The 12,070-nt window shown below is 34.7% G+C and overlaps 1 pseudogene; it reads left to right on the top strand.

The window, feature by feature from the left end:
• The first annotated feature begins 7,592 nt into the window (after positions 1–7,592).
• LOC121791026 lies at positions 7,593–10,155 on the top strand (annotated as a pseudogene).
• Positions 10,156–12,070: the final 1,915 nt, after the last annotated feature.

Below are 12,070 nucleotides of genomic sequence, written 5' to 3'. Positions count from 1 at the left end.
CACAAGGGTTTGGGATGAGTGGGCGGGAAATTGAGCGTTTTGGGTCAACTTATACAGAAATTAAAATGAGGCTTTCCCGCCATCCTTTTCAATGAACTCTCTCTAAGGGTGTCCACTATAAGGTGGACACGCCGAATAGCCCCGCCCCAGTTTTTTGTCCATAGCCCCAGTTTTTTGTCCACAGCCCCAAAATTCTATTTTCGCCACTATAGTGGACACCTCCAATAGCCCTCAAATTTTATAATCAACTTTCATTTTATAATTACGAACAAATTTATCGGGCTATAAGTACGTAGACGAAGTCGATTATACGAATTAAAAATAAAAATAAAATTTAAATTTAAATTTAAATACAAATAAATGCCCACACTTCCCCAAGAAAATAAAATAAAATAAATGCCCATTTAATGACAGTTGTAGGAAGAAAATTCACGAAACAAACAGAAGTTTTGCACACAAAATCACCTAACATTCGGAAAGAGAAAAATGGACGAAAAAACATTTTATTTGAATCTTCTTCTGCAAATAACTTCACGGATGCAACCGCCGCGGCTAATGGCCGCCGCTATAGTAGCCGCGCCTATAGCCGCGGCTACAGCCCCACCCGCCGCGTCCTCGCCCCGCACGCGGCTATCCCGCGTCCGCCGCCTCCCTCCCCCCTCGCCGCGTCCACCTCCGGGGCGGACAACTCCGTCACTATGGTGGACACGCCTGCCGCCCCAACCCGCGGCTATAGCCGCGGGCGTCCCATAGTGGACACTCTAAAGAATAAGTTTTCGTAATTATCTAAAAAAGCAATGAATTATACAATATCCTAGGATGGTTATTGGCGTTTGAGTGTGTCTTCATCAAATATTCCCTTTATAAATGGTCTAGCATATCACCTTGGGGAGCACCATTATTGTTTATGAAAAAGATATATAGAACATTTAGATTGTGTATCAATTACCGCCAATTGAACAAAATGATTATAAAAAATAAATACAAATTGCCGAAAATTGATGGTTCATTTCATCAATTGAAGGGAGCAACTGAGCAAGCCTACTTTCGAAGGTTGTTACTCGATCAGGTTGTTACCATCTATTAGTTGAAGGTGAAGGATGTTGATGTTCTTAAAACAACTTTTAGGACTCTAATGACCATTATGAATTCAAAATAGTGCCTGAATTACCCAACTACTTTTATGAATTTGATGAATCAAGTTTTTTAACCTTACATTTATCATTGTAATAATGTTTATTGATGATGTACTTGTCTATTCTAAAATCAATTGTCATAAACAATTCGTGCAAGTTTTTTAAGAGATAAGCAGATGTACCCAAAGTTATGCAAATGTGACACTTATTCGGCTTTAATTAATTAAGTGAAGAGTGTAACAAAGTGAATTGTTACCACAAAACACACTATCTGCGAGAAATGCAAAGTTTGTCCTTGACATATGCCACACAGATTGTGTAATTAGTTTAATCCGCCACATTATCCGTGTAAAAAAAATAAGGAAAATGTTTTGGAGACATAATGTCTAAGACATAATGAGGGTAAAGTAGTCATTTTATATTGTTTCATATTTTTATTTAAATAAATGCTTTGTACATATACCATACTACCCTTGTGCATATAAAAACATTTTTTTATATTTAAGAATTACTTGCTTAGGAAAGTTGTGTGCATTTATATGGATGACATGATTTAAGCAAATCTATACTCTAATCATAGTAAAAAGTAATCTTTTAATTTTGGGGCTTCTTTTAATTTGATTTCGTTAATCTTTTTACTTTTTACAATTAACATTTAAGGTTAGATTAAGCAAAAAGTATAGTGTACACATATACGTACACTATGTAATTTACATATACGTAATCAAAAAGTAATCTTAAAGTAATAAAAAATGTTAAATGTTAAGAAGCCCAAAAGTAAAAGTAATTGTTTTACTTTTTACTTTTTATACTCTATACTCTAATCATAGTACTTCATTAACGAAATCAAATTACGCAAACCTCACAAGATTAGATTATATCAGCCTTTAGTTTCATTACTATGTAATTGTGAATCTGTGATTAATATGCATCAACTTCTAGAAACGTTTATACAAAATAAACATAGTATAATTATTTTGTAACTCGCTTTCTTATTTTATTATAAACTTTTCACTTCTTAATATTTATGTCTCGAAATGTAGGCATGTTCTAATGAGACGATCGAATAGAGTAAAACTATATAAGTGTTACTTTTATCGAACTTTGTTTCTCAAGCAATACTAATAAAATAATTTGACGCAAATGACTATTATCCTTTTATTAGATGGTACAAGTAAAAATTAATTATATAACATATGTATACTACTGGAGTACTATTTTACAATTTAGAAATTTAAACCTTGTTATAGAGAAAAAAAAAGTTGATGTGAGTGACTATTACTATTTCGTTGAACGATGACACTAAGAAATTAAGTTTGTATATGCATGCAATCATTTTTATGATTCAGAATTTTAGTAATTATTTAATACTAATAAAATAATTTGACACAAATGACTATTATCTTTTCATTAGATGGTACAAGTAGAAATTAAGTATATGACGTATGTATACTACTGGAGTACTATTTTACAATTTAGAATTTTAAACATTATTATAGAAGAAGAAAAAAAGTTGATGTCAGTGACTATTACTATTTCGTTGAATGATGATACTGAGAAATTAAGTATGTACATGCATGCAATCATTTTTATGATTCAGAATTTTAGTAATTATTTAATACTAATAAAATAATTTGACGCAAATTGACTTTATCCTTTCATTAGATGGTACAAGTAGAAATTGAGTATATGACATATGTATACTACTGGAGTACTATTTTACAATTTAGAATTTTAAACATTATTATAGAAGAAGAAAAAGAGTTGATGTTAGTGACTATTACTATTTCGTTGAATGATGACACTGAGAAATTAAGTATGTACATGCATGCAATCATTTTTATGATTCAGAATTTTAGTAATTATTTAATACTAATAAAATAATTTGACGCAAATGACTTTATCCTTTCATTAGATGGTACAAGTAGAAATTAAGTATATGACATATGTATACTACTAGAGTACTATTTTACAATTTAGAATTTTAAACATTATTATAGAAGAAGAAAAAAAGTTGATGTCAGTGACTATTACTATTTCGTTGAATGATGACACTGAGAAATTAAGTATGTATATGCATGCAATCATTTTTATGATTCAGAATTTTGGTAATTATTTAATACTAAAATTATTTACTTTCTAAAATTTAAATTTCTTTAAATTTTTAATTTTTAGAACGTTACAATTAAAATAGAAACTAACTAGTGGTATATAAAAATTATAAAAAAATAGAAAGAAAATCAAACTCATACAAAGCACGTTTTAGATAGGGGCGGTTGTATATCTTAATTTTTGATTTAGTTTATTAGTTAAAGAGTGTAATTTGATATGAGTTGACTTTTGATAATAATTTGATTGATGCATATTTAGATAAAAGATAGTAATTTGATATGAATTGTCTTTCCTTTTATGATTAATTGATATATATTTATTTATTTAATTATTATTTAATTCAAAATAAGGGTATGTTAGTCTATATAATAATTTGGCTTATGTCAAATTGACATAGGGGTATTATGTCTTGGAGACATTATGTCTCTAAATCATCACCCAAAAAATAATACTCCTATCACAAATTTATGGGATTAAATTACCGTTATTTTCAAATTCCAATCTCATTTAACTTTCTATAAACTACATAGAGGCTTTCAAGCGCATAATTAAAAATTCATACTCCATTTTGGAGAGAGTAAGAAAATTATAGAATTCCGACAACAAAGGCAAGATTGATCGTATTGGCTATCAAACATTTTTCACCAAGAAATTTCTTGGATTACTCCTAGTTTGTAATTGTACTACTAGGTTTTTATAAAACTTTTCTAGATATTGAATTTTTGATCTATTTTACTACCAATAAAAATTCACAAATTCATCAAACTAAACAATTTACGGAATTAAAATTTCAACACGAATACGGACAGAGAAATTGCAAATAATAATTTCATTAAATAAAAACATAAAAAAAAGTACAGTTCAACAAAAAAAATTTAAACAAATTACATTATAAATATCAACGACACCCCTCCGCATGTCTGCCAATGCACAGACCCGATCGGCCTCTCCATGGGGTATCCCTATACGTGTTAGGGTTTGTATACTAGAAATCACCTTTCGAGTGATTGAATACTGTAAAACTCTAATAATTATTTTTCAATGAATGCAACAGATTATTTTTGTCGTAATGTTGTTATGTTTTACATTTAATGGATGTTTAATGCATATTTAAATGTATAAGTCAACATAACAAAGTCTAAGTCTTTCTTTTAGTAGACCGATTGTGGGCTACGCTCAATTTAAGGTACGCGGTCAGTTCTGAACAAAGAAAAATAAGAATTTCACAACCCAGATAGACCTAGACTACCTATCGTGAAAGGTTGCAATGTCAGTCCGATTATTTCTAAGCTTTATTGAAATATGATGACATTGGTGTGGTATAGCACTGAATGGATCTAACAGCAAGATGAGTCTTTATGCTATCTACTGAAAGACGATGTTTTGATAACTAATTTCTTAATCAATGTACGTTAGCATTGAGCATACGATATTGAGTATCTACTACTTTGACTTACCAAAGGTGCGGGTTTTTCGTCACCCAACAATCCAGGTATATTGGGTAGGTGATCATTATCTGGCGGCGCTAGGATTGCTGTTATATTGAATCGCGCGCGAGGAGAGTCTCGTTTGATAACATCCACAAGAGGAGCTCGAAACAAGGTTTTATTATTCGGAACCTAGCTAGTTAGAGTTTGATTTCTCTATGAATAATAAATAAGAGTTTCTTGCTAAGTCCACTCTTGGAGATTAAAATATGTTAATTAATTAAGTCTGTAGCAGACATTAATTAATTAATGGATGTTTCTATCTTAAGCGCGGGAAATGAATTAAACAAATTAAAGGAAACCCGGAACACTTGTAATTTCAGATTTGGAAAGGCAGTGCAATATTACTTCTGTAGTGGCTGCTTGTAATATTCCAATATAAGCTTGTATTAAATTGTGAGTTCAATTTAATTAGTAAAAAGCTAATTGGGTGAGGCCATGTTCAAATTCTTCCTTAGATCCCTGACTGGGGCTCAATATGTGAATTAATATAAATAGGAGAATAAAGGAGACAGAAAAGACAATTATTCTTATTAAAATTTTCGTCCCCTCCTTTTTGAGAGAGAGAGAGTTCCAAAATTACTTCTTCCGTGAGTAGAGTTCTGTCTTCGTTATTCGAGTCCTGGTATTCTGGTGAGATTTGCCCACACAAATATCAGTATACAGTCCGGGACACCAGTCAGAAGATCCGAGGTTAAGTTCTGAAGATCTTCACGTAGAGAAGACGCAAGCCTTTTTTGATTCTTTGGAGAATCAACAAGGTAAATTGGCTGACTCCGTAGTATGCATGTTTTAGGATTTATTTATTCTAAAGCATGATTTAAATTCAAGTTACGAGCATGATACATGTGATAATTACGCGAATAGAATTTGTCTAAGTAATCTGCAAAATAGATCAAATTCATGTGATCAGTTTTATTCATGCACGCTTCCGCTGCCAACCCCTTCAATACGTACATTGGTAGTGGTCACTCCGTGGCTTGGACCGGCAGCATCAACATCATCATTGGCTCAATCAGTCAGTGTTGGACCTTCATTTTCGACAATCATGTTGTACATGATAATACCTGCGTACATGACGTCAACGATGCTGTCAATATACCACAGTCGTGATGGACCCTACACTGCCGCTCATCGAGCCTGTAGCACACTAAATGCCCGTTCCACATCCTTGCACGATGCCTCCTGACGTTGCGCAAAGTAGATCTTCTTGTCTTCTACTGAGCATCTGATCGTCTTCACAAAGACGTGCCACATAGGGTATATCTCATCCGCCAAATAGTAGCTCATATTGTGTTGGTTGCCGTTGGCGACGAAACTGACGGCCAGACCAATGCCCATGCACAGCTCGTTGAAAAGGAGCGCCGACTGGATGACGTTGATGTTGTTGTTCGACCCGGATACTCCAAAATACGCATGTCAAATCCATAGCCGGTAGTCAGCTACGGCTTCGAGGATCATCGTGGGATTCTTCCCCTTGAAGTCGGTAGTGTACACCCCTTTCCAGGCGGCGGGGCAGTTCTTCCACTCCCAATGCATACAATCTATGCTGCCTAACATTCCCAGAAAACCCGTGCTGACTCCCGTGCATATCCATAAGAGCCTGACAGTCTTCGGGGGTAGGCTTCCGAAGATACTTATCCCCGAATATCTCCCTAACGCCCTCACAAAAATACTTCAGACAATCGCGGGCAGTAGATTCGCCGATGTGGAGGTACTCGTCGAACATGTCGGTCGCGCCTTCGTATGCCAGCTGTCTGATTGCGGCAGTGCACTTCTGTATGGGCGTGTGACCGGGTTTACCAACCGCATCCTCCCTGAACCTGAAATACTTGTATCGACGCTCTAAAGCGCTCACGATACTCATAAATAGCGGACGGTGCATCCTAAAACGTCGACGGAATATGTTATCCCAAACCGCGGCTTCAGAGCGAAGTAGTCCTCATACAACCGACGGTGTGCAGCGATGTGGTCTCGGGGTACTATAGCTTGACGATGGATGGGGCGAGGTACCGCCGGCTGCTGCAAGGCCGCTTGTATCAGGCGATTTATCTCCCGGGACGTATAGGCCCGCACCTCTTCGTTAATTCGTCGGCGACGTCATCTGCATCACCACCACTACCCGCACCACTACCATTACCACTAGCCATTTTGGATATACCGATAGAAACGTAAGAGAAAGAGAAACTCGTTAAAACAAGTGGTGCGAATGAAATGAAGTTCAACGAGCAGTATATATAGAGTTTAAAAAAAATCGGGACGTCCGTCGTGGCACCGCAATGGCGGACGTCCCGGCGGACGTCGCCAGAAGGCAGCGGATACCTCACATCCGCGGCGGACGTTCGCGTCCGCCTCTCCCGACCTAATGGCGGACGTCCCGCACGGACATCTGGTACACCGGTCCTACGTCCGGCGAGAAGTCCAACATTGCGGATGCTCTAAACACCTTACTGGAAAAATGGATTGGGAGGGACGCATTTATTTTTCACCATTCGATTAAATGAAATTTATGATGTACTACTCTTTTCCAATTTCTTATACTCATTCTCTTTGCGATCCTCATTTTCCGCATGCCTAAATCTATTTTCCAAAAATAGTTTTCATTTATTTCGAAGGTTCTCATGTTCCATTTCACGAGTGTTTATCAAAAGATGATAATTGATGCATATAAGATTTTGATTCATAGCTAGAATTTGGAATTGTGGGAAATGCGCTAAGGAGGGATCGAACACAGGCCTCTAAAAATGGAGAATATGCCCATTTACCACTAGACCACCGATAGATTTTGTAAAAAGTAGAACGAAATATATTATTAAAGGACAAAGTTTTGGGGGTACAGTTGTACCCCCTTGTTCCCATGTGTATACGCCAGTGCCTTAAAGTTACAAACAACACGGAGCATGATATTGCATTTAAGGTGAGTATCGATGCATATTAGTATTAACCATGTATGCATTTGATCAAGATATTAATTAATTAATGTCCAATACTTGGTTTTAATTTGTAGGTAAAAACTACGTCTCCAAAAAGTATTTTGTGCGACCAAACACTGGTGTGATGCAACCATGGGACTCTTGTCTTGTAAGAGGTGTTTACTCTAATGTCCATTTAATTAGCAATTTATTGAAATTTTAAAGCATGAACCTACACCACGATTGTTTTTTTGGAGAGAGTGTAATATTATGCCACATTATTTGAAGATATCATGAAGCGGTAAAATAAAATTATATAGTAGCATAATGTTTTTTATTATTGCACGAGATATTTTGTTGTTATTTTTCTTGGAGATTATTTTAACACAACAATGATTTGGAATTAGTGACCCTTCAAACTTTACGGGAATATCCTCGTAGTATGCAATGCAGAGATAAATTTCTGGTGCAAAGCACTATTGTACCTCCAAATACACACGTGGATGAGCTTTCTCAAGATACAGTAAGAACACTTACTGTAATGATCATTAGAGTAGTAATTATGGAGTAATTATTCACTCTTTAAGTATGCTTGATTCTGCATACAGTTCAACAAGGAAGTTGGAGACACATTGCAAGAGTGCAAGCTTAGAGTCATCTACGTCAGAAATTATGCTAATAATCAAAATTTCGATTCCAATGTGGTGAGTAGTGAGTACTCTTATTCTAACTACTATGTACTACTACTCATAACTCAAATCATTTAAATTCACATGTAAATTTTGGCTAATGAACCAAATAATAACAATATCTCAAACATCCACGACTTTCCCCCCATATATACACCTTATTCTTTACTATTTTCATCATTGAGATCATGTGTGATGTTTTTTTTATGCACAACCACCTCGACTATATTTTTCATTTTCAGATATTCGATTTTTTTTTTTAAATTTTGCATACACGAGCTCTAATTATGTCATGCAAAAATATTACTTTTTTGCAATTATGAAAAGATTCATATTTTCGACCAATTAGAGTTGTCATGGTGCAAAATCGAACATCAATGTAAATCTATTTTAACACCATTAACAACATTTGCATGGGTGTATATTTTTAAGAATTGTAAAGAATAGTTGATAGAATATGAATCTCACTTTAATAGTACTCTCTTCGTACGCTAATAAGAGGCTAACTTTGAATGTTTTAAGAAATTAATGTAAATGAAAGTGAATTAAAAAGTTAGTGCAAAGTGCGTTTTACTTTTATGCTCCTATATTAGTTTTATAATAAAATGTTAGTGAAATAAAATTAGTGGAATGTGAAGTTCTTTATATAAAAAAATAGTACTAGTAATATAAAGCAAATGAGACAATTATTCACATACGGACAGAAATGACAAATTGGGACGATTAATGACAAACGAGTATATTATTGATTTATAATGAAATGTGTGTGTCTTGATTTAGTGCAATGTGGTTCATTTATCCAAATTGAAACAAAAAAACTAATGAGACTTTATAACATAGATGTTGCAAAATGGAAAAATGAAACATTATTTTGTGGACAGAGAGGTTTATTAAATGAGAATTAATGTAAGGACAAACAAATATATATGAAACTTATTACAATGCAGGTATATCAGAGTGTTAAGAGTGAAAGAGATGCCGCTGTTAAACAATTGCAAGAACTACAAAAAGAAGTGGTTAGTACTTCACCTAACTTATTCTTTACCATTATATATATGTCATAAACTCATAATAACAATCCATTATGAGATAAGTTTTTTTTATGCCTAATCTTAAGTTTTTTCTTACAAAAGTAGCCCCAACTTTACCTCATTAGCTTGAATTTACCGTAGCCTAAACTTATCTCCATACATACTTCATTTTATATCCCAAGTTAAATTTTGACAAACAATGAAACACGTGACTATAGAATATATACATTTTCCCTGATATGTCGAAAACTCACGAATTACACATTGAAATAAATTATTCAACCTAGATATCAAGTTTAAATTTACATCTAACTGAAACAATTCCCGCAAATAAAGATTTGCCAAAACGAGAAAAAAAAAAGCCTTTAATTCAACTTTAATAGTAGTATATTGAAAGTTCAACGTTTGATATTAAAATTGAGTTGGTGGTTCACAATACACACTATTTGTGAGTTAACAATCAAGTCACAATATTCATGTTTGTATAATAAAAATATAGGAAACGGAGCATAAATTATCAGCTTTGTACTAAAACTTTTTAATAACAATTGAGATTTATATCTAAAAAGGTCTATAACTTTTAAATGAGACTTTTCTTAATATATAACAATTGAGACATTTGAATGACGTCTAAAGAATAATATATAAATGGGACTTTTCTTAATTAATATCAATTTATACTTAATTAGTTGCTTGATATGTAGGAAATACATAAAAGGAGAAGGAATCGTAAAAACAGTTATCGGGATGGCAATGGGCTTCATTTTCAACTTCTTGTTATCCGATGATATTTACCATAATTAAAAGTAAAAGTTGTACTAGTACTACTTTCCTAATCACCATTTTAACAAATTTCATTTTTTTAATTTTCTTGTACACATGTATTCTTCTTTTATGATGAAATTGTTGAATACAAGGATGACATGAGAGAGAAGAGAAGCTGAATCAATCAGTTATTAGAACCAGAAGTTTCTTTTTTTTAAAAAAAAAATCATGGATTAAATATGTCCGGTCAATGGATTTTGACCAAATAATAAATGTGATGAGACATTTAATTTTGTGAAATTAAATAACATAGCGTCGATCTACATTTTACGTAGATAAATGTAGTATATTCACTTTCTCAAATCCGATTTCCGGTGAGTGAGAAATAGTGGATTAAAGTTAGGCATAATTAGCTTTTAATTAAAGCTTGAAGTTGGAGCTTAGAGAATAATTAACTAGTGTTAATTATCTCATATTGGAGGATTAACACATATTTTAATGTGTTTAAATTAAGTGACTTTATGTTATTTAATAATTATAGTGGACCAAGATGGATGAAAGAGCCAACGCGCGCACACGCGCGCCGCCGCCGCCCGCCCGCCCGCCCGAGCCCGAGCCCGTGCTCGCGGGCCTCGGACCCGGGCCTGATCCCGATCCTGCTGAGTCAGCAATCCAAGTGGCTTGACACATCGTCAAGCGAGGCACAGTCACAGCTGGTCAGCTGCCACATAAGAAATCCACATGCTCCACACGCGAAAGGCACACTCCTGCCACACACCTGTAACCGACGACGGTTACGAATTTGCCATGATGAGCCTTCAATGGCTTAGTTGACCCTGCATGGTGGCTTGGCCTATAAATAGGCTAGCCATACCACTGCATTAGACACAAAAAACAAGCATTCTCTGCATTCATAAGCTCTCTCCCTCTCTCTGCATTGTCTTTCTGTCGAAACTCTACCCTCTCCTCCATCCAGTTCGCTGGAGCTCTGCTGATAGTGGTGCTGCTTCACCAGAGACGTAGCCGTTTTACCTTTGAGGACGACACGCCAAACCGAGAGCACTACCGGGGCGTATCTCGTCTTGCGGGAAGAGGCCTCCTCGACTCGGCTAATTCACGGTTTAGTTGTTTCGATTTTCCATTGTAATTTTAAGTTCTCTTTTGGGTTGTATTACGCCCGGTTGTATCTCTTGTAATCCTCAGAAACCAACATTTTTCATTCACAGAAATTCGCAATCATAATTTTGCAGCTTTATTATAGGAATAGAGAATCATGCACAAGCACGATTTGCAACCCATATATCCATAATCAACTGAAGCATCCAATAAATCGATTTTTTTTCCGATATGTGCATAGATGCACCAAAATGCTCAATCCTCTAGCGTGAGTTAAACAGAGAGTTACAAAACAAAGAAAACAAAACAAAGCCACTTGGAGCACTACGCACACCAAACTTATAAGACAGCGAAGACAAAGAAACAACTGTTAGTCTAACCTTATACAAACACATATACCCCAACCACAACCACAACCACAACCATGACCACAAGAAGCTTTGAATTAAGTAGACTATACTAAAGATATAAAAGTATACTTTAATGGCAAGAGAGGAGACCGAAGATTGAAGATAATTTGGACTTAGTCATAATGAGTAGGTGCTCTAAAATTGTGGATGATGAATAGCGACAAAATTTAGGATTTATTTAATTAGGTATTAACTAAATTTTTTAGTAGAACATGATTTTATTTCTTTCTAGTTTTTTTTCTTTTTTTTTCTAAAGTTATACTTTTACTTGCATTTAAATGTCACACCATTATGAGCAAAAATTAGAGTTTATTATCAATAAAATGTGGCTTTTAACTCTTCTTTGAGTATGGTGCTCGGAATTCAGTTTATTGACTTATCAAATGGTTAATCGCACTGTTTGTGGTGTCAT

This window comes from Salvia splendens, unplaced genomic scaffold (genome assembly GCF_004379255.2).
Source record: "Salvia splendens isolate huo1 unplaced genomic scaffold, SspV2 ctg705, whole genome shotgun sequence".
Taxonomy (NCBI): Eukaryota; Viridiplantae; Streptophyta; class Magnoliopsida; order Lamiales; family Lamiaceae; genus Salvia; species Salvia splendens.
Note: the sequence above shows the minus strand (reverse complement) of the source record. Positions and strands in the feature narration are given on the sequence as shown.